At 29.6% G+C, this 24592-nt stretch overlaps 2 protein-coding genes across 2 annotated transcripts in view; both read right to left on the reverse strand.

Annotated features, from left to right (window-relative positions):
* ZnT49B (Zinc transporter 49B) overlaps positions 1-24592 on the reverse strand; it is a 197083-nt gene that overhangs the window by 86977 nt on the left and 85514 nt on the right. The gene's annotated exons all lie outside the window — the stretch shown is intronic.
* Positions 1-24592, reverse strand: part of fid (fire dancer) — a 95327-nt gene that overhangs the window by 36867 nt on the left and 33868 nt on the right. The gene's annotated exons all lie outside the window — the stretch shown is intronic.

Consider the following 24592-nt stretch of genomic DNA (forward strand, 5'->3'; position numbering starts at 1 on the left):
CTTGAGATTGGCATCATGCTTCTAAGGATTTTCAATCTGTATATTGTGTATTATCTTTAATATTGAGTATAATAATAAGTCCAAATTTCTATGTAAATTCTGTAACTGATAGGGTTTTTCACGTGTGCATGTTGACTGTATATATATAATTTAACAGAAAAATATTTGTACTGTTTTGATAGAGAACACCAGAATAAAGGAGTGGATAATATAAAAAGTTGCATCTGAAGAGAAACACGAGCGAATGCCTGCAGCTGGTGGTGCTTACACGTGTAAAAACTTATGTTAGACAATTTATATACAAATATGGACTTGTTATTATACTCAATATTAAAGATAATATACAATATACTTACAAATGTATGCTGTGACACCGAACTGAATTCATATCGCCCCATGTTTTCCCTTTTAGAAATACTGACACAATCAGTCGTAATCGATGTTATCTTCATTTTCGGCCACCAAATTCGTTAAATAATGTTTTTTGTCGGCCATCACGAAGACATAATTCACTCTTAACGCTCTTTAACCCCACAAAAATAATAAAATAAACGCGTTGCGATGCAATATCAAGCGAGTACGTCACGATGGTGACCGCGGTTACGTCACAATTTAATGACAAAAGTATGACGCAGTCGTGTTGCCAACCTTAATTTAGTAAGAAATAATAAGTGTAAGAAGAGGGTGACTCTTGTTCACCCTCTTTCAAGCTTAATAATTCCTGTGCTTTTTTCCGAAAATTTCTGAAATTTTGCATGGATATTTGTATTTTACAAAGATTTATGTTATTAAATTTTGGAGGTTAAAGGTCGAGGGAGTTGGAAGATAAAGGAGGTCGAGTGTCATATCTCAAGTGGAGCCTGACTTAATGATTTTATTTGTTATTATCATTTACAATTTTTTAAAAATAAAACTCATTTCTACCCACAAAATTAAACAATTTTATAATAATTAATAATATAAGAAGTTTTTAATAAAATTGCGCAACAGATGGCGCCATATACAGTCTTAACTCTTGCCGGGAAAGTTACTAAACTTTATCTAAGTAATTGATAAAAAAAATTAATTTATAATCGCCATTTCAGTCGAATGAAACATTTTATCTCTATAAAAATCGATTTTAAATATCCATTAATCAATTGAAAATCTTATCGTTTGTCAAAATAAGTATATAAAGAATTAAAATACTGTTATCCTTATAATACGGAAGAATTAATCTGAATAATCATTACTTAAACACAAAAATATGAGCTATATTTAATGTAATTCTAATATTTATTTGTAAAATATGCATTTTTTGAAATTTATAATTCAAAGATTTTTCGACAACAAAAATCACTTTCGACCATCTGTTTTCTCACTAAATCACTAATTAATGAGATTATAATGGCAAAGAATTACATTAAATTTTACTCAGTAATATAAAATCGATTCAGAAAAAGTTAGAAAAAGAACGAAAAAAAAAAGAAAATATTAGAAAACTTCTGTAAACCCTCCGATGAAATACACAAAAACTGATAAACTATTTCATTACAACAATCCTCGAATTAACGACACAGTTTACTTGCTTCTGAAATCGGCGTTAAATCGAGTGTAACACTTAAGTAAAGAGCTCACCGGATATGTATTTTATCGGTTAAGGTCTTCAGTTTAATATGTATTTTATCGGCATTACATCGAGTGTAGCATTCGATGTAATGCCGATTTAAAAGGCATCTTCTGTACATAGATTTTAGAGGTTATTTATTTATTTTGATGGCGGGTTTGCACCATCAAATTAACTTTAATTCTCTCCTCCTTTAGGGCCATGCTTTACCTATAGCAAAACAAACAAACATCAACATAACTTCTACGGCTCCACACTTATGGCTACTATAGGAGGGTATAGTGACGAAGACTGTATATAATATAGTAACGAAGTAATGATGACTATGTATAGTATTGTAAGAAGTAATGAACAGTACAGTAACGAAGACTAGAAACAAATTATAGTCTGAGTTTGAAAGTCACATGTTTTGGTGATTTGCAATGTTAAATCATACACATTAATTCCAGATATTAACATGTTCTCTGTTTAATATTTAGGGGATATAGCGCTGTTCAGGAAAGCGCTATATCGAGGTTCGATTGTATATAACGCTTGCTCAAAGACGGTATTTCGAAAAACAGTTTGGTAATAAAGAGGGAGGTGTATTGTATCTTGAAAAATTTGGTAATCTAATTAATTAAAATTGTAAAATTTTAGAGTCGTCTGTGAACTCTTCCAAAAGTTTTTAGTTAATAATTTTAAGGTTTTATTATCCTTTCTCCTAGAAAAACAAAAAGAAAAATATATATTAGCGACAATCTGTTACTGTGATTAATAACTCATTAATTAAAGAGACACTAGTTTTCGTTTTAATAATCCGTGTTAAATTGTTTCCGGTTACATCTTCAAAAGTTCGAATGAGTTAGAAGATTTAACTAATGTCTTCTCCCGCGGGATGCTACTTCGAATATTTAATGACTTAAGGAATAAAATAATTATTTTATTTAAATCTTTATGAAAATAAATTTTACTTAATCCTGATTTCACTCCTACTTACACAAATAATATAATTGTTGATCTTCGCTGTATTTCATCGATTCTAAGATATTAAACACTAATATTCGAATAAATTTATGCATTTCATTTTAAAAATTGCAAGAATGTAATATAGTTTCTAGTCTCTTCAAATTAATGCTGCGATATAATTTTGTAATTTTAGTTTAAAATAATTAAAAATCATTTTTAACGTGAAATAATGGTATTTTATATAAGATTATTTAATGCGTAACACCACTGAAAATTATAGTTGGTCGCGGGTAACACCTAGGCTGACCTTGTGACGTTTTTCGGATTTTCTCCACGTGTCTAATATTTAAATAGGGGCAAGTTTTCCATAGTTTTCCCAGTAGACACCCCCTTGATAGCGGACCAGTTTCCCATAGCAGTACAGGAAACACATCATGAAAGAGGGCCAATTTTCCGTTGAAATGTCCCAGGAGGCACTCCATCTGTTCTTATGTTTGTACTGTCTGCGATTTGTCAGACAGCACTCAACATGTAATTTCTTGTAACAATATTAATCTGCATATTGGATATACGTTATTACCTGTACATATGTTAGTGCTATTTGCGATCTGTAACATAGCACTCCCAGCTTGTATTTCCTCTGTAACATTCTTGTTATTGTTATTGTATTTTCTACTGAACACTTCCTTATAAAACACCGTCGCGGATGGATCCCAACCCTTTTTCATCCGTTTCCTTTCTCACCTCCACCCCTTCTTCCCCACCCCCTTCTCCCTTTTCCATAACACAGGTTGTACCAAAGAGTGATACCTCTCTACTACTACTACTACTACTACTACTACTACTACTACTACTACTACTACTACTACTACTACCACCCCCGTGGTAGAGAACCAGTTTTCCATAGTAGTAGTCCCAGGAGGCATCTCTTGTTAAATCGTTTATGTGTTACGTTGCCCCATCACAAAACCACTACAACAACGTCTGAATATTCCATTTATGCAAACGAAGGCATTTTTATTTAAATTAATAGTAAAATATTCATTAAAATTTAAAGAAAAGACTGTAGATAAAGCACGAGAATGGATCAATAAAAAAGAAAAAGTTTCAAAGCACGATGCCAGTCATAAATTTTTAGATTTTTATATAAAAATTTAACCAAAAAAAAATTCAGAACAGTAAGATTGATGTTCCAACATCCATTTTCCAATTTTAAGTTAAAGAGAATATGACCCTGCCGCATTAAAATCTGCAACCGTAAATATAACCAACATCGAAAATAAGAATCTCAAAATGTAATTTCAGAGGTTACTCCCCTTCCTCTGTCTTGATCTCTTGTTACACAGTTTCATCACTACACAAATAAATATCTGACATTTCTGATCACAATTATTTATGAATGAAACACACTTGAAAACGTTCACCATATTGTTTCGAATTTTTTTTTTCATTATTTTCGAATTTAAAATGAAGGTGTGTCTTAAATCGGGGTATTTTTCCACTGTTTATAACCTCTCTATGTAACAAAAATGTTTATGACAATTCCTGCTTATTGGGCTGCAATTTGAAAGAATTGTTGACCTATAAATTCCCACTGTCTGTTCTTTATCGATCTCGAGAACAGTGTTAATTGAAAGTCAAGACCAGGTATGGAAAGCTTAGGGGAAGCAGGCCCGATTGACTATGTACGAACTTCCGCGTCAGACCGGAAGTCACGTGATTTCAATTCAAAAAATGTCCCCTGAATGGAGGTAGTACATAGATGATCAGCATGACTCTGTTGTTATCAGAGAAAGTATGATGTACAGGGGCAAAACACTAGTAATTTGAGATGGAAAGCATATATTTTAAATTAATTAAATAAAGAATATGATTAAAAATTGCGATCTGACGTTGTTAGGCCAATTACAAATGGCCTAAACCGTTATGGAATAAATTTATATGGGTGAAGGTAGGGAAAGATGCTCCAAACGGTATTACTTATGTTAAATTATAAGAGTCAGGACCGGATTCGAACCAGGACTCTCAAGGCGCTATGTTACCTTACCTACTAATGCTTTACGCAAATTGCTTTAAATTCGTATGAAATAATTCTAATTTATGGACAAATAAATTTCAATTTTAATTCTAAATTATGTTTGTTTTAAGTTATTTATAAATAATTTAGAAAAAACTAAATACACTTAATATTCTATTTAAAAATTGAGGATTAAAAGGCTCAGATTTTCAGAAAATGAAATTATTATAATTTGGGGTGGGGTAGTTAACAGATAGGTATATTTTTAGGAGCGGTTATATATTATTTGTGATTTAATTGTTTCTAGTGGAGCAATTGAATGATAATAAGAACTGACTTTTGAAGCATCTTCTACGTTATAAATTCTCTTCTAGATATAAATAGTTAAATATATTCAATTTATTTTATTAATTTAATTACTAAATTTTAAAAATTACATATAACGTATTATTAAAGAGGTTATTTAGATCGATAAAAACAATACTTAGTGGCTAAATCGATGAGTAACGGAAGCGTCATTCTTATTTATTTTCATTAAAAATGCAGAAATATAATAATTTTATAGAATTTTTGGATTTTTTTCTAATCATTTTTTTGTTAGAGAGCCCTCTTAAAATAAGGAAGACAGCAATAACGTTTCGTGACCTTTTGCTTTCGCGATACACTAGTTAAGTAACACGAATTTAAATCATTATTCAAAATTTCACAATAAAAAAAAATGCTCCATTTTTTATATAGATATATTTAAATATATATGTCGCACTTTTATTAATTTGCATGCATTTGCATAATTACAGTGATTTAAAATAATAATAATGTAGAATTTTATTCAATGATAAAGTCAATTCTCTAATGGCAAAGATAAATCATTTTGCTGGTAGATAAAGTCGAAAATCAATGATAAGCAGATTTAAACCTGTGTAAACTATCAAAAATCAAAGGGAAACAAGTAGATAAAGTGATTTTAATAGATTTAAATTACACGGTAAAAAAAAAAAATAAAAATATATATATATATATTTCATGACTTGATTTAAAAACAACGTAAACAATAAGTTACATTTCTGAATTGCCCATTATTTATCCAGTGGATAAAGCCACTGAATACTGGTAGAGCCTAACCAAACTCGTGAAATTTACCGGATTTTCTTCACTTAACACCTAAATTGGACCACTTTACCTAAAGAAAATCTTCTTAAGAAGCTCTCCTTTGCAGATTTATTACGTGTTGTGTAACCTAATCCTTCCAATCCATCCAGCTTTAATGACTAAGATTGGTTTGATGGAATACAGCAACTCAACATAAGGGCAATCTACCAAGGAGAAACCTGTCCTGGAAAAGTCTTCATATAGGAAATTGGCCACTATTTAGATCAGTGTTTCTCAAACTTTTTTGTCTGGTGGCACACTGAAATTACTAAACAAAATTCACGGCACCCCTATTATTATTATTATTACAGTAGAGCGTCGAAAAGTGGAACCAATTGGGGACTGGGGTCGTTCCAAGTAGTCGCTTGGTCGCTTCGTGTTGAATTTTCGTTGATTTTAAGCCTAACGAAAATTTTTATAATAATAATCCAGGCTATCGTATCGTTAAAAATTATTTCTGCATTTTGTACAAACAATAATATAGAAGAATATAAAAAACATGAAAATTATACTTTAGAAGTAAATTTAGTATCAAAAACGTTCGATTCAGCACGACACAGTCCGACTGAAAATCGTTTCAGTTTCCGGTCATTTCAATTACCGACGTTCCACTTTTCGACGCTCTACTGTATTTTATATTATTCTTTTTTGCTTTTTTACGGTTAGTAAAGATATGAAGGATGAAAAGTCTTTGAAAAAAAATAAAAGTTTTTTAAAGTAAGTAAGTTTATTTCCAAACAACACAAAAACATTCAAAACAAAAGTTATTATTATAAAGGTATCTGGTGATAAAATGAGCTCTCAATTTTTTATGATTTACTAGTGCTAATTGATTCCTTAGCTTTGCTACCAGTAACCACTTCTTGATCATTAGAATCTTCACGTTTTCTTTTTTTAATGAAAAAATTATTCATGATATTGAACGACATAATTAACTTCAATATTTTATTATAAAATTTAATTACACGTTAATAATTTATTTTTTCTTGTTGTAAAGAAGAAAAATATTTTTATATGATGCTTTTTCGTTATTGTCTGAACATATAACAATAATAAAAACAATTACTGCATTCGACGCATTTATATTGCACTTCTACTCGCTGCAGGAACAGAAGAACAGACAACTAGTAACTAGTTCGTTTTTTTTTCTAGTATTTACGTATCGCCAATTACCGAGTCACTGAGACAAGTGGCGACGTAACAAGATTAGTAGAAAAAAACAATATTCATTTTTTATAATTGTTTTAATTATTTATTTAATTTAATACTTTAATTCCATTATTTTAAGTAATTTTAATTTAATTATTTAAAAATTTCGCGGTACCCTTGTGGCGTACTTGAGGAACCCCAAGGGCCGCGGCACCCGCTCTGAGATTTAGATAAAGAAAATCCGGAAAACTCCACGTAACTAGCCATTAGTCTGGTGCGAACCCGCGATTATCACTATTAAGTGATTTTATTTATTTAGTAGGTATAAATGGCTAAATATTATACTAATAAAGAAGACTTCAAATTTTGTTTATGTTTTAATTACATCAATACTATATGTCCATATTTTCGTGTCGATATTTTAAAGAAATGCTTAATTTATTCATGTCTTTCTATATTACAATACTTCAAACTGTAATGGAATAAACATAACGTATAGGTTTGTACTTATAACCTTTATTAAAATATTATAACGACACACAAAATCAATGATAAATGCCATTTTTACAAATTGAATTCTTTGTGTGAGATCATTAAATAAGGCTAATGTAGGCAACCTTATAAAATATTCTGAAAAATCACCCTTAGGATATTACCCACTGGTTTTTTATAAACATATTTTATCATAAATTTTCATTAAATCAAGGCAAATTGCCAGCATTAAGATTTAAAAAAATTAATATTTCAAATAATTGCATCGTGTTTAAAAGAATTTTTTTTTTATTTTTTGTAAATTTAATAAGTATTTAATCCACGTTTAGTAAATTAATATAAATTCTTGTGGCTGACAAGATAAATTAAACCAAATTTTACATTATTTCAACAATTTTATTGAATTTATCAGAAAGAAATGTATTATGTGTTGGAAACGCATTTAAATTTCTTTATGGATAAACAAAGATATTGTATTGTGGAATGTTATCTTGCAGTTCTTAAAATGTCATTGCAAACCTTGTTTAAGAGACCGTTGAAGTTTGTTGCAACATATGTCACCATTAGAACCCATTAGAACTGGCAATTAGACATATATATTGCGTCGTACACTATTTACTTTCTAATAATTATTTACCGTTATATTTTAAGGTTGTAAAGTGTAAAATTATACTGTATAAAATGCAAAAAATATTATTATTTTCTATATTTTTAATGTGTTAAATCGAATTTTTTGTAACGAGAAATTCAAACTTTTTAAAAATGTTTAAATTTACTACGATCAATTATTTATTATGACGTCGTCACAATGCCGGCATGCAATTTTATGTCACAATGCTCTCAATTTTAATAGTGTCTTGCCCCTGTACATCATACTTTTCCTGTTAACAATGGAGTCATACCAGTCATCTCTGTTCAGGAGAACATTTTTGAATTGAAATAACAAATTTTCAAATTTGAATTTTTTTTGCTGATGAGTACCAAAACCTAGCAATTTTCAAACCTGCAGTGGCCAATCGGAAGCAAGTATTTGAATTAAATGACGTAATGACATAGGTACGAATGATGATGATGATAGCCTAAAATCATTATGACGGTAATGACGTTACCACTGTATTAGAACTTTGACGTCACCCTGACGTTGTTTTTTTAAATTTGTTCATTATAAAAGTAGAAGAATGACGTCAAATTGACGTCAAAAATGTTCACTATTCTAACAAAACGAATAAAGTCGTAAGTTTTGATTTCCTGTGGATTTGGGTTTCGTGACTGAAACACCACGATACTGTTTTATTAACAATTGAAACTAAACGATTCATATTTATTTTAATTTCAGTTGCCGCTGGAGAATAATATTATTATAAAAGTGTATCTTGTATCATTGGATTACATAATCCAATGATACGCCAAATCACACATCGTAAACTGTGTATGAGTATTTTTACTGTTTGAATTACTTCAGCTTAGTGCCCCTATTTAGTTCTAATTTCAGGGACGAACGTATAATAGTGTTAAATCGAGATTTGACCGTAATTTTATAATTAATATCCCGCAGAATAAGGAATTATATACCAGAATGAATAAAATATACTAGTGATATATCTGCTTGGAATTATGAAACTTCTTGAAAAATTATAGTTCAATATCCTTTAACGTTCTTTGCAATGGTAAGCAAATTGCAATCTTCATAATTCATTTTTTATATGAAACAAAGATTTGATTTATTGGATTTTACTTATGATTATCGGAAGATGTTTAAATAAGGGAAGAAAAATAAAGTCAACACATATCTTTTGATTCCTTGCACTTGCAATGGCTTCTTATCTTTCAATACGAGTACCATTAGGAAAGAACCGATTGCAAACTGCTCTATCCACTCCATAATGAAGTGTATAGATATATCAACATTGTTATCAGAAGAATTCTTCAGAAGGTATTTCAGTATTAACCACTCGGCGTATCAACATGTGATGATACTTGTCTACAAAAGGTCATGTTTTGACCTATTAATACAAATATTCTCTCCCGATGCTTTCATTCTTACTCGTTTGGCGCTTACTTCAATAATCTCTGGAATTTCTTCAATGAAAATAGTTCAGGATAATCCCAATAAATTACACCAATTATGTGAAAACGTATTTAATTTCTTCGAAGAAAGATCCGGGTTCTTACTGTTCTCTGGTTGCATTGTATTTTTCTACATCATTAAGGGTACTCTCTTTCTCTGCATAAAAGGAGTGATATGATGAAAAATAATATTAGGAGTTGATCAAACAGGCTATTATTGTTAAGGAATGGCAATGGGTCGCATGTTTGGCAACGGAACACATGGGCAATTTGCCGAGGGAAAATGCAAATTAACTAATTGGCAAGCCAAATTCTGATCAAAACGAATATCTAACGGGTTCTGCCTAGTAAAAAATAATACTAGTTATAAACCAGAATTAAAAAATCATAGAATATTGATATTTATTTGTGAAAATGAATAGATCGCTATATATTCTTGTGTGTGCATATTCAAACTCGACGAATCCTTCCATCTAGATGCCAATTAGCAAGCGTATCTACAAGCGCATATATTAAGATCCGAATCATTATATTGATTTCTAAAAAATATTTTTAAAAAAATTATGAATATTTTATGATTAAACCTAAAATTATTTTTAAAAATTGTGAGCATAAAAAATTCTTTATTTTTTACCATTTTGGCAAATGAAATTGCTATTTAATGTATTAAGAGGTTTTGATATTAGGATATTAGAAAAAAATATATAACCGTGACTTAATTAACAAAAGAATAAGATTAATCTGTCATTCATCTCCAAGACAATTAACATTTAATCATGGTGACAAAAGAGAATTAAACAGTGTAAGAATATCTTCTAAAACATTAATTCTCTGAATAAAATGTGAACTTTTGAAAACCGCATTATTCAAATATCAGATAATTTATAAGAAGGAAAAAAAAAGAATTCCCATCGAGATTGAGTTGAATTTTATGATATCGTCAGTTGAATTGTTTACATAATTTACTAGAGAGTCCCAGTGATGAAACTTTAATACCTCTTTGCATTTAGAATTAAACAGAGTCACTCAGATGGAGCTGAAAAGGATTTGCAAATCACTTCCCTGTAGATGCGAATTGTAATTCTTTAAACATTAATCAAAATACTTTATAATTTCAGTTTTCTTTTCTCTCTTTTTTTTAAAAAAAAACAAAGTTATTCTTTTTATAGAAGGAGAAAAGAAAATATAAAATTTAAATAAGAGAATAAGAAATGCATTTTTAAATACTTGAATAATCTATAAAGCATTATATTTGAAAGTTTTTGACACTTTCGGATGTTGGACTGATGTTTTTGGTATGCAATTTTAAAATTGCAGACGTGTAATTCCCACTAGCGGCTGTCTGTATGTCTGTAGTTCCTTAACCTCGAGAACGAAGATGACCAGCATGACTCTCTAGTTAACAGGAAAAGTATGATGTACAGGGGCAAGACACTACTAAAATCAAGAGCGTTGTGCATCGTGATGTAAAAAATTGCAGCCCGATCCGATATTGTGATCATGTCACAATAAAAATAATTGCTCGTTACACATTGGAATACAACAAAAAATAATAATAATTGCTAAAGTTTTGCAAAATCAATCATTTTTAAGAATAAAACTGTATACACGAGTTATGTTTTCTTGAATTGAAAAGTAATGTAGAAAATGTATCCCTGAAAATTAAAAAAGCTCAAGAAAATCAATCTTTCGTTAGAATAGTTAAGATTGCGTATTTATCAACAGAATATCGAAAGAAATATCAAAGCACTTTACATCAAACAAAAAATGCGGAATTTTTAATATAAAAATCTCTGAACCGAAGACAAATCGATATCTAAACGCTGTATTTATCATTAAAACTGTAATAAAATGAAGTTGGCAACATTGTTGCTAGACTTTCTCGGCATTCTTTATTTGTTTTCATCCCTAATTATTGCAACCATTATCTTTAAATTTTAGATTGATTTTGGAAATATTAAGAGAATGGAGACAATATCTCCCGAACCAATGACCCGATTTTGCTAAAAATTTCTACAAACATTTTCATCTAATACTCAAACTTTCTTGCAAAATTTCAGAAATTTTCGATAAAAGACACAAGAGTTATTAAACTTCAAAATGGCTGAATAAAATCGTGCCCCCACACATTGACACCCATACATACAAAAAAATTCCCCAACTTGTTTGCATTTCTCGACGTTTTGAGGTTATACGAGTCCAAAAAAATGTAAAAATCTTAAAAGTGGGTCATTTGTTGACGTATTTTTCGTATTTTTCCCTCTGTTAAGTAACAACCGTAAAAGTATTGAAGATTAATTCAAATCTAGGTAATTCAAAACTAGCCAAAATAGGCAAAGAATTTACCTTATTATACAGTCAACATATATAATTTATATACGGGTGCCATACGAATGCACTCCTCCCATTCAAGGAAAGTTCATGTTAACACGTCTGATATTACGTGTTAACATGCGCCTTGGGTGATTCAAAGGTTAAATACACTAGAATGTTAAAGGATAGTGGAAAAAAATAAACAAAAATTATTTATTAAAAAAAAATACAAAATAACAGGAAAATATTTCAAGTTCTATATCTAATTTCAACTAATCAATACTTTGATATATTAAAACACGTCTCGACTACTGTTTCATAATAATTTAATTTAATATTCCATGTTTTAGTTCAGTTGATATTATATCCGTCAGTCTGTGTGATGTGTTTTAAGATACTTTATTCATCATAATTCAAAGCAGCTTTAATACATAAAACTAAAAAAAAGTTTAGCAATAAAATTTTTTATGGTTACGTGATGACAATTATTGATTTTTGCAATCAGCCAAACCGGAAACGAAGTTCTAAGATTAGAAAAAGCTTGTGTATGCATAAAGGAAAGCACTTCCCTTTGACAATTATATTCCTTTATGAGGAAGAATTAAAATTCGAACACGACTGATAATATTTTAAAATATATTTCAAATAAGCAGTTTTAAAATAAAATAATATTACAAAAACTTGCTTTAGTGAAATATTCTGGTGTACTCGGTCACATTATTTTCTATAATATGCACGTGTGCTTCTCGACACGTCACGCGAAAAGTAACGTGACTCGCCTTTCTCCGTGTGCCATCGACAAAAACCTTAATAACTTCGTTTCCGGTTTGGATGATTCCGAAAATCAATAATTGTCATCACGTAACCATAACAAATTTTATCACTAGTTTTATTCATAACGTAAAACTGCTTAAATCTTCTCTCAAAAGGCAGAAAATCAGTGTAAATAATAAAACTGTGTACAAAATACAAAAACTATAATTAATAATGTAAATTTTTAATAACTTAAGGGCTTTATATAATGAAAAAACAAAGGAGTTTAAACATTGTTATTGTTGCAAAAAAGGGGAGAAGAGAAAGCGATGTAAATTTTGCTTTATATAATGCGCAAATAAAATGCCATTTCGTAATGTAAATGTCTACTTTCTTCTAATTAAAATTCTTATATAATTTTAGAATTTTATTATATAATTTCTATTGAACAGGTTTTCATTGTAACACATCTAATAAGATCAATCGCAACTCTATCTGATCACGTTAAACTATTAACAATTTTTTAATTTATATTTTAGCTAGAAAATATTAAAAATTAAAAAGAATTATATCATATCATTTATCTTTTATAAAGCAATTTTATATAACAAATAACGATTTATTAAGATAAACTTATGTTATATAAGATCCGTTTAATATATATTTATTATATAAGGATTCGTGCTCTGGTAAAGATTTTGTGAGATTAAGATTTTTAGACTGGTAAATGGTACGTGGCAAAGTAATTCCTTCATTTTTCTGCAAAGTTTCTATGTAAATTATCATCATTAATTGTTATAATTAGATTGTTATACTGTATAATATATTGCATAGACTACTATACAGATATATATAACTATCTTGTAAATTGCTACATTCTGAGCAAAGATAGACAACAAATTCATTCTAATCTCTATTTATGATAGAGATTACACTTAGAAATTACATTCAATCTCTATTATCGTAACATAAATTGCTTCATTGTATATATATATATATATATATATATATATATATATATATACACAGAATTTAAATACTTTTCAATACAATTCAGAGTTGATATTAATTAAAATTTGATTTTTGTCACGTTGTTCTATAGTCTTTTTTTAAAATATAATGCCTCCAATCTGTAAAAAATTTAATATATTTTTTCCTAAAGGTATAAATCTTATGTTAAATTTTTGAAAACAATGTCAGAAATGATGTTAAATACTGTTTTAACAAGTACTCCAGAACCAACATCGTCATTTAATAATAAAGAAAGAAGACACAAAGCAATTTGGAGACGATGATAATAAAAAATATAAAATTCAATGTTAAATAAAATACAGTAATTCAAACATTAAAGAGACTAGTATTATTATTATTTATATTAAAATAAAATAATATAAAATAAATGCGGCACTTCCTTTCTCTAAAAATATTCTAGAATAAGCTGTCTTGTTGTAGATGCAAAAAAAGTGGCCAATAATAAAAGAATATACACCGGTATGTATATATTTTTTCATTATACATACAGGATAGGTTTTGTTAAGCCACTTTCAATTGATATCAAAGAATCGTATTAAATAGAAAGAGTGTTTACTCTGCCTTTATACTTAGAATAGATCTTTAATTAAAGATGCTACATTTGATTTTTTATTCTTGTCCTTACAACTCTTGCAATTGACAAAAGTTAAAAGTAAACTGTAATAAAAAAGTTTTCCTTTTATTTGCAGTTTTTTTCTTCATATAAATAAATAATTTTATGTAAACCACCAAAGACGTAAAGAATGTTATATTCCAACCTGCTACTCATTTTAATGTAAGTTTCAGTAGAAATGAATTAAGTAGAATATAATTAGTCATTTTTTATATATTTATATTTACATTAAGAGCGTATCAGCAAAAACCACTGAACACTGACAGACTGGTTGATAAGGCACGAACACACGACCAGGTCGTGGGTTCGTGCCTTTTCAAGTAGAGTTTCCGGATTTTGTTCACGTGTATAGTACCTAAATAGGGCAGTTTCTTGTAAAAGTCCTCCAGGAAAGCCCTAGTGTTGCCTTTATACCATAATACAATCCATTTACATTCAGAGAGAATCTCTGGTGAAACCTTTGCTCTTCTGACAGAAACAGCCTAATGAGACAATTTAACAGTATTTTGTTTTTATTAATTCGAAATACATTTATTTCTTGGTTTTAAAACAAAATTGAAGGGAAAGTATAAAGCAATTATAATCAAAATTACTCAATTATATAGAGCTTAATAGTAAATAGTCAGCAAGCGCTACGAACGAAGTTCTCTAGAAGTAAGCTCACTCTATTAATAGCCTGCCAATTACTGCAATAAATGAAGCGACGAATGGAGGAAAAGTCTGTTCATTTTTCACAGATAAAATACGAATAATTGAAAATATTACTATTTTAGAATCAGTGAAAAATTTCGGAAATAATGGAAAATGGAAGATGAAGACGGTGCCAAATTAGCCTTCTCCATAATTGATATTGTACTGAAATGCTTATTGTTTATTATTAAGTCTATGCGTCAACTCACTAATTTTTTACATTTTACTTTCCTTGTTATGTATATATACAGAAGAAGGGAAAATATGTGTATGTGCGAGTGTATAGATGTGTTGGAGTTTATTTCGTTAAATATCTCAGAATGGGATAAGATAAAAGAAGGAAATTTGGCAAGGCAACTTGTGTATAAGGAGTATTGATGCTATGAGAGGGAGAAAGGGGCTTACTTATGAAGATTTTACTTGTCATTAGCATTTAAACATTTTTTATTGTTATAAAACTCATCCATATTCCGAAAATGATGCTTATTGTTATTTTATAATAATTAATAATACAAAAAGTTTTTAATAGTAAAATCTCATAACAGATGGCGCCACACACAATTTTATTTATTACAATTGATAGTATAAAAGCTATTTTTAAATAAAATCTCAAAATAAAATCTCCGCCGAGAAAGTTAAGCAACTCGTTGCTGAATTTTTAAAAATATTTTTCAACGTCGAAATAGTGATTTACATAGTAAAGATATATTGAAGAATAGAAAAAATATTTGTTTTCACAATCCGTTGTAAATGGTAATTGTGAAAACAAGTTTTTTGTAGTTTGCAATATATTTTTAATATGTAAATTACCGTCAGCCATTTTTTAAAATTAATAAATTACTATTTATATTTGTTGCCATTTTGATACACCTTCTTCCAAACTTTATTCGATACTCGAGGGGAAAGTAAATTGCTTTGCCAGTATCTTCCATTTGAGAAACTAAAATTTACTTGTTAATTGTAATGACGTTCACATTAATGAAACGAACAGAATTGTCAGTAGTTAATTAGTAATTAAACTCTATATCAGTTATTCCAAAATGGGCGCTACCACCCCTTGACGACGTAGACGACTCGAGGAAGTGCTGGAGGGGCAAGGGGGTAGAGTGTTAGAAGATAAGCGAGACAAAAATTTATATTGAAACAAATGAAAAACAAAATAAATATAAAAAATAAAAGAGTTTAAGAATTAAATTATTTAAAACAATAATAATTTAGTCTGCGGTTATGTTAGCCTTAAGAATTATTTTTTGGATGAATTACTACTCTGTCAGTTACAGCCTCAAGTATAATTGTGATAGAGAAAATCTTGCTCCTATCGCTGCTAGCGGTTTGTTGTTTCTTCTATATCCATTCACTCTCAGAAAGAGCGAAAAAACTAATAATAAACATTCTCTGAAAAGGTACTGTCCTTCAAGAAAGAAAAATTGATAAAATAAGGAAGAAAAATCGATAAAACAGTACAATATACTTTTATTCACAATCTTCTAATTAAAATAAATAAAATAGAATAATTTTCCCACTTAAATAGAATGATAAACATTAAATTTTCAGATTTAACAGATGAAAAATCACATAAATCGTACAATTATCGAATATTCAAGACATTTTATGCAGAAGATTCATAGGTAATTGAGGTTGTTGTCAGCGACGTAGCCATAAATTTAATATTTTTTTATATTAACATTTTATTTTACGATAATTTATATAAAATAATATCCTATATAGCTCTTAAGAGCATTTCTCTAAATGATTTAAGAAAAAATGATCAAAGAAGCGAATTGTTTCTCTTATGAAATTGCAGACGTATAGATTCCCACTGTCGTCAGTCTGTCCGTCTGTCCTTTTTAATCTCGAGAACGGAGATAGATGAAAATTGAAACCAGATATGGAAAACTTAACCATTAAGGTTATTTCAGTTCAAAAATTTTCTCCATAACGGAGTTAGATGTAACTGTTGTTAAGAGGAAAAGTGTGATTTACAGAGGCTAGACACTATTAAAATTGAGAGCATATCATTAATATAATATATTATTTTAATGATATTATATTAATGACACACTAGAGATATACATTGTATATTAAATAGGAGAAACGATTCGTTGCTTTGAATATTTTCTGAAACATATTTATTTATTTTAGAAAATCATCTTATACTGCAAGTTATAATTGAAATTATATTTAAATTTTGTAGAATATTTTTGTGATTTATATGCATAGACAACAGTGCATACGTATGCATGTATACACACATACATGTGCGCCTAAACACTAAATTATTTTGTATATACCGAATGATTGTAATTAAATTACCTCTATTCGATGTTGTCTACAAGAGATACTAAGCAGTCTAAATTCAATTAAATTTGGTACGTTGACGTTTCAGGACAAGCGAAAGACATTTTCGTACAAAAAATAGTACCAAAACTCACTACTACGGCACTTTTGGCGCTGCAAGCAACACTTATGCTATAAAAAGATCTCAGTGATGCAGAAAACACTGCTCAAGATGGTCACCATTCTGAAGGTATAAAACCTGAAGACGATCAACCGTTCGTACAATAATCGATCCTTTGTAATGCTTCTCGCTCGCATGCATGTCTTTCGAACTGCCAAATTTGCATTGAGTTTTCGATAAACCACACCTTTTAAGTGTCCCCACAATCAAAAATCACACGGATCGAGATCCAAAGCGCCAAAAGTTACATAGTGGTGAGATTTAGAAATAAAACCTTATTTTTTTAGTATTGTCTTTCGCATGTCCTTAGTTGCATTTCGACTGCTAAATATCTATCCAGACAGTGCTAAATAGGGGTACTTTAATGACGATTAGTCGTTATATAGAATCATGTGGCATTATGTGTGTGCTTGTGTTTATTCGTAAATACACATACAAGTACGTATATGCTATATACTGTACATTGTAACTACAGCATTGTAAAGTAAACATCCTTTATGTCGAGATGTTTACATGAATTTTTATTTATACGTCCCGAAATAAATTCAAATTTATAACCAATTGGAGTAAATTTAAAGTAAATATTTTTAAAAAAATTTACGATTTACTAACGTAAAGTAGGGATTTTAATACGAATTTTACATTCCAATTTGTTTTACAATTCATTTTCACATATTTTTTATACGAATTAAAATAAAAGTAAAAAAGTTATAAAGCAGAAAATGTATTTCGAAGGCGATCGATTAAAGTTTTATGACAAAAATGTATTTTATTTTATTTCTTTTTCTCCGTGTGATTTATAACAATTTTATGTTATCGATTAACCGAAAATAGCCGAAATAATATATTATATAATGCACATAAATGTTGAATTTATATTTATGTTCGGCATTTACGCAAGTTACACTTTAACGCGTAACACATAACATGCCCTATAAAATTATATTTCCATTAAAAAATAAGTGAAATTTAATTATATATAAAAAAAAATGATAATTTAAAATATTTAAATACAAATAGGAAATATTTTTATTAAAGATTTTCGAAAAGACCTGGCAACATTGTTGATAGACTTTTACAGCATTCTTTATATGTTTACATCTCTAATAATTGCTACTATTATCTTTAAGTCTTCGGATTGGTTCGGGAGATATCACAGGAGTGGAGCCATATCTCCCGAACCAATGCTCCGATTGTCCTGAAAATTTCTAAAATTATTTATCCCTAATACACAAACCTTTCTGCAAAATTTCAGAAATTTTTGACAAAAACCACGGGAGTTATCAAGCTTCAAATTGGGTGAACAAACACACGTGCTAACATTTCTTCTGTATGTATATACAGAAGAAACTCCAAACTCTTTTCGCATTTCTCGACGTTTAAAGTTGAAGTTGGAGTTTAAGATAAATTTCCTTTTAAAAAAAGGTTTTCATGAAAAATTCGGATAATAATGGAAAGTAAACAAGTCTAAAAGAACATATTAAAGAGTAAAAAACGTATCTAAAATAAAGTATAATTAATAGAAAACAAATCTTTATCACAAACTATAAAAGAATTACAACTTTAATTAAAAGAAAAAATTAGGAAAAAATAGCCTTAAATTCCTACATTATTAATTAGCAGTTTATCAAGAAATCCTATCAGAATATTAATAATGAAAACAAAATAGTAAATGACAATAAAGACAATTATATACACAGCATTCATTTATACCTATAATTCTTCGAAAAGTGTCTGTCTTTCACGCTTTATTTATCAAAAAAATTGCAGTTTAGAAAAATATATATTACAACGGCACGAGGAAATTGTTTTCGTTTTCCTGTCAATTTGAAATACAACACGACGGGGGGGTGTCATTTACGTGACGTCGCAAAAGTAATGTTACATCACGAATTACTTACTTTTGATAAATGCCCTTAATGGAATTTCATTTATACGTTTTAATCAAATTATTTTACTTTTATTCTCTGCTCCATAAACTTATATTAAAAAACAAAAAAACCTTTAAAAAGAATTCTTAATGGTGCTATGATGGATTGAACACATTTTAGTTAAACGTGTTCAATTCGTGATAGCATCGTTAAGATTATTCATTTGTTTTTGTCTCTTATAAAGTTACTTTCTGTTTCGTAAATATAAAATTTCCAAAATAATGGGGCCGTTTGGAAATGATCGTTGTTGGAGGTTCGACTATAGGCATTTACACGGGTTATTAGTTTAAAAAAGTCCGTTTAAAATTGTTTAAACTTATAATATTTCCCTAAAGTTTACCGATTATTAAATATGAATAAATTTTATTTCAAATTATGTAAATTTTAACAAGCATAATAGGCAAAACATGTTCGGATGATGCATTTAAAATTAAGAATCCGAAGAGCAGAATCTCTATAATTATTTTAGGTTAATGTTACCTGTGGTTCCAAAATGGCGGCTGGTCTCTGATTCCAGCAAATAGAAGAAAGGAAACAGTGGGGACGCACCTTCTAACCTAACCTAACCTATTCTAATAAATTACCATAATTATTACCAATAAAATTATTAGAATAGGTTAGGTTAGAACGTGCGTCCCCATTGTTTTCCATCTTCCATTTGCTGGAATCAGAGACGAGCCGCCATTTTGGAACCATAGGTAACATTAACCTTATTTTATTATTTTGTCGTTATTCAACATTTTAATAAATTTTAAACCTCATTTAAAAGATCAAAAGCGAGGAAAACAAATTAAAAAGAAGTCAAAAATTGTAAAAAAATACGACAGTCCCCTCCAAATAATCTAATTATTAATCAATGGGTAAAAAAAAAATTAGGCCATTTTTCCTCTGACTTTTCATCATTACTTTTTTATTATTATTCCGAGTACTTATTTCACATTTTACTGTTTATATTTTTATTCTTAATTTTATCGATTTTTCCTTTCGACGTTTCCACATTTGCCGTTCCGCATTGGGTTTTTAATGCAGGAAACGGGAACGAATGGATGAAATTTTTAATTTGATCGCAATTCCTTTTTCCTATTTCTCTCTTTGAAAATGTAAATTTGCATCTGTAAACGGAAGGAAAAAAAAACTTTTCGGTAATTGATTTTCATAAAACATTTCATCATTAATTAATTGCGAGTAATATTAAGGAGGAAGTTTATTATCTGTTTTTTCCTCCCTCCATTCCTATCCCGCGGGAAAAAAATGGAGACTATTAATCTTAACTGAGCTAATTCGTGAATTATTATTTAAATTTCGCGTTTATACGGCTACAGGTTTAAAAAGAATTTTTTTAATGCGTTTAGAAAATCTTTCAATCTGCAATTTTCATCTCTAACAATCGTTTTTTTTATTACTCATTTTAATTCTAAAAGAGTTTAAGGAGTGCTATAAAATTTCCATTCTCGTACATTGGCACCACCAATGAAGAGAAAGTCTCGAAGAGAGAACTCTTAAGAGAGAACTTCTGCATAAACTGCATAGAGAAATTCAAAGAAGGTAGAACGTTTTCGATCCGGGATCCCTCATACTTCCCTTTACTACACTTTCCTTCCTTTAGATTAGATTTCTTTTCTATTTATTTTAGTTTCTTTTACATATATATCACAATTTTGGTATGTTTTAAAAAGCTTTCGATTATTAACTATACCATTCTTTTCCAAACTTTTCGGTCTACCTCCCCTCTTTTAGCGTATATAATTCTTTAGCGCCTAATAAAATCAATCGAAAACTGCTACATTAAAAGTAAATTTAAGTATTCATTTTATAAATAAGAAATAATTATCTGAAACTATTTTTAACACTTTATTAATTAATATAGAGTCGTATGTCTCAAAACTGACTTTACAGTGTATTTAATTAATTCGATACGACTTGGCGACACGTGGACGATCTGCCAAGAGGGAATACCCCCAGAGAGGACGTTCTAAGGGAAGCTGGCTATTATTTAAGTGTTATAAACGTAAAGAAAACTCGGAAAACTACACTTGACTGGGTGCCCACGTGGCCGAGTGGACAAAACCACTAGATTCGCGCCTCGCCAACGGATTTTTTTGTTCACGTTTGTAACACCTAAATATGGGCCAGTTTCCCTACCGAAAGTCAGTAAGGAAAAGCGCCCATAGTTGTTGTTAAGCGAATAAAACCAATCCACGTGACTGCCCATTGGCGAGGCGCGAAAGCACGACCAACCACAAGTGTTAGAGTTTTAACCACTCGATGTGTATTCATTTAAAATTAAACAGTAAATTTTTGTCCCCTTGCCTTCCAATGTTCCTACTATTCTCTTGTCTTTCCAGAGCCCTTTACCTCTCTCTTGTCTTCTTCCTGTCCTCTCTTACAGCCTACTTTGGAAATCACTGATCTAACTTTTCTACGTTTATGGAAAAGTGAATATTTCATTGTGGTTTAATTTATATTTTACAGAGAAATTACGTTAGATAAACCGAAACTAGTAATGAGTCTAACTGCTTTATTTATTGCATTTTCCAGTCGCAATATTGACTAGAAGAATGCAATATAGAAGACTTTGCTATTGACTTTTGACTTTTCCAATATACAGTATTCTTCCAGTATAAAGATAACAACGTACTCTATGAGAGAAATATATAAATACCAAGCGAGCCAACAAAAGGATTTCGGGTTCAAGATGATGTCAAGAAACTGATATACGTTACCTAGTAAATCGGCTTTAATACAGTTGGATAAGTAAGCCTGTTACATTGAAATACCCTATGTCATTGGGGTTTGCTTGTACGGCTGTATTAAAGCCGTTTACCAGGGTACATTTTTTTTAATATTAAGAACATGGTCAAGGACAGCGATGTTTATTAAAAGTATTTTATTTTAATTTTCATATAGTTTTCCTAAAAGTTTTAAAGAATTTTATCATCTAAATATGGAAATTTTTTGATTTGATTAAGGGATTGCAATGTAAGTAATGAATATTTAACATAACTTTTCTAGATGGGAGAGGGGTGCGTTTAAAAGTACTTAAAATGCATATCACACACACACACACACACACACACACACACACACACACACACACACGAAAGTGTAATAGATAAATCTGGCTTGTAGAAAACTTTAAATTGGAAATAAAATTCATTCAAATCTTTTCGATGGATGGATTTTATGCGATAAGGTAACGCACCCACACGAGTTCTGCTAAAGGAAAATGCCCTCGGAAATGACTTTCTATGAGAAACTGGCTCCTATTTAGGTGTTAGACACGTGAAGAAAACTCAAAAAACTCCACTTGGCAGCTCGTTGAAATGGCGCAAACCCGCGACAAACTACCATTGTTTAATAGTTTTTATGGGAAATCGTCTCCTATTTAGGTGTCAGACATGTGAATAAAACCCGGTAAACTACCAGAGTTAAGTGGTTTTATCTACTCGACCACTGGTGGTGCCTAAAAGTTTTGAATTTAAACGCTGAAATTTCGCATTTGATATTTCATTATCAAAGACTTATCATCGATATCTCCGAACAAAGTATCTACTCAAATCTCGTGTTTCGAGTCTCTAAAGTCAACAATCCAATAAGAGCTGCTCTTATTGAATTCAAATATCTGATTTGCATAATTTCATCTCTGTCGAATTTTCTTTTATTCTCTAGTTTCTGTAAATAATACACATAAAATCGAGTGTAGTATGTATCTTATCCGTTGAGACTATTGTCACATTTCATAATGGTTAATATTCTAAAACTCATTAAGTTTACCTGTTTCGTTTCTCGTTAAATGTCATTAATAATTGAAATGTGAAAGGCAATTAATAATCCAAGATAATGAATTGAAGTATAATGTATTGGAATTATTATATTTAAATGATCAAACTTTTTGTAGAAGTCTGCCACCAAAGGGAGTTTGATTTAATACAAAATTCCACAACGTTAATAACGATTAAAAAAAATAAACTTTGAATTTTCTAGATCATAATTTCATTACTACATTAATCAGACAAGTGACGAACAGACATGAAATATTTTTTCATCGTTTAAAAATTCTATATACCGTAATTAAAGTACTGTACCTCTATTCAACGCTGTCTAGAGAAATATCCAGCGGTCCAAATGCAATCAAATTTTGGTACGGTGACATTTCAGAACACGCGAAAGACATTTAGTACCTAAACTCATATCACTACAGCATATTTGCCACTGCAAACAATAAACGTTTAATTTGTGCAATACATTATCATGCCTTTACTAATCTGAGAGCTTCGGAGGAATTGTCGTTTTATTGAAGCTCTTGTTCGTCTCGATATGCAGAACGAAAGATAAAGACACTTAATTTACATTTAAATTAATTAATGTTATACCGAAATCTAAGAGATACGGATGCTACTCAACGTGATCTTCATTCTGAAAGTGTGTAACCTGAAAGCAATGAACAGTATGTTCAACAGCGGATGGTAATTGGTCCTCTCTGATCCTCATCATATGCAATGCGATACCGTCTTTCAAGGCAGCCAAATTTAATACAAGTGTTTGATAAACTACAATTTTGAGGCGAAGAAACTATAAATAAAACAGCGTTGAATCATGACACCTCAAATTGTAGCCAATGTAGCCATGTAGCACATGTAATTAAGATCACTTGGCATATAAATCTATAAGACTTCATGCGTAATTAATTAACATATAAATAAATAACTACACATAAAGTGTTATAGATTTGTATGTCAAATGATCGTAATTACATATAACTGTTCACTTTACGCTTAAATATTTGTAAAATTTTACTAGATAAATAGTTTTTGCATACATAATAAACAAGGAAAAATACATTTATACGAATGATTGGTGTTTGTTATTTAATTTTAAATTTTATTGCATTTAATTGCTAAAAAAGCTCTTATTAAAGTCACACGTCAAGATTGTCGTACTTTTTACACAAACTCTTATAATGATTTGTAAGTTTAAACAATACATTATTAAAAATACAGGAAACTTATAATTATATAATAAAATTAATTTATATACATAAACCGTCCACTCGAATTTTTTCAATGAAGTTTTATATAAAGGTTAGATTTTTATATCTTTTTAAACTTCCATTTTTCATTCAGATATAACGAAAGGTTAAAATTTCGAGTTCTTTTTTCTTTTTCGCTCACTTCTATCGATCTATCTCAATAGAAAGATAGAATTTAGACATAAATACGCTTTATCTAAATTAGTAGCCCGTGTGTATATATATATATATACTTGTACTCTCTAACAAAAATTCCCAGCGAAGCATTGTATCTACGATACCAAATTTGAATATCGCCAGAAGTATAGAATTTAACTTAATATAACCGAAATTTTTAAATTTATG

Source organism: Centruroides vittatus, unplaced genomic scaffold (assembly GCF_030686945.1).
Source record: "Centruroides vittatus isolate TY-2023 unplaced genomic scaffold, ASM3068694v2 contig_926, whole genome shotgun sequence".
Lineage (NCBI taxonomy): Eukaryota > Metazoa > Arthropoda > Arachnida > Scorpiones > Buthidae > Centruroides > Centruroides vittatus.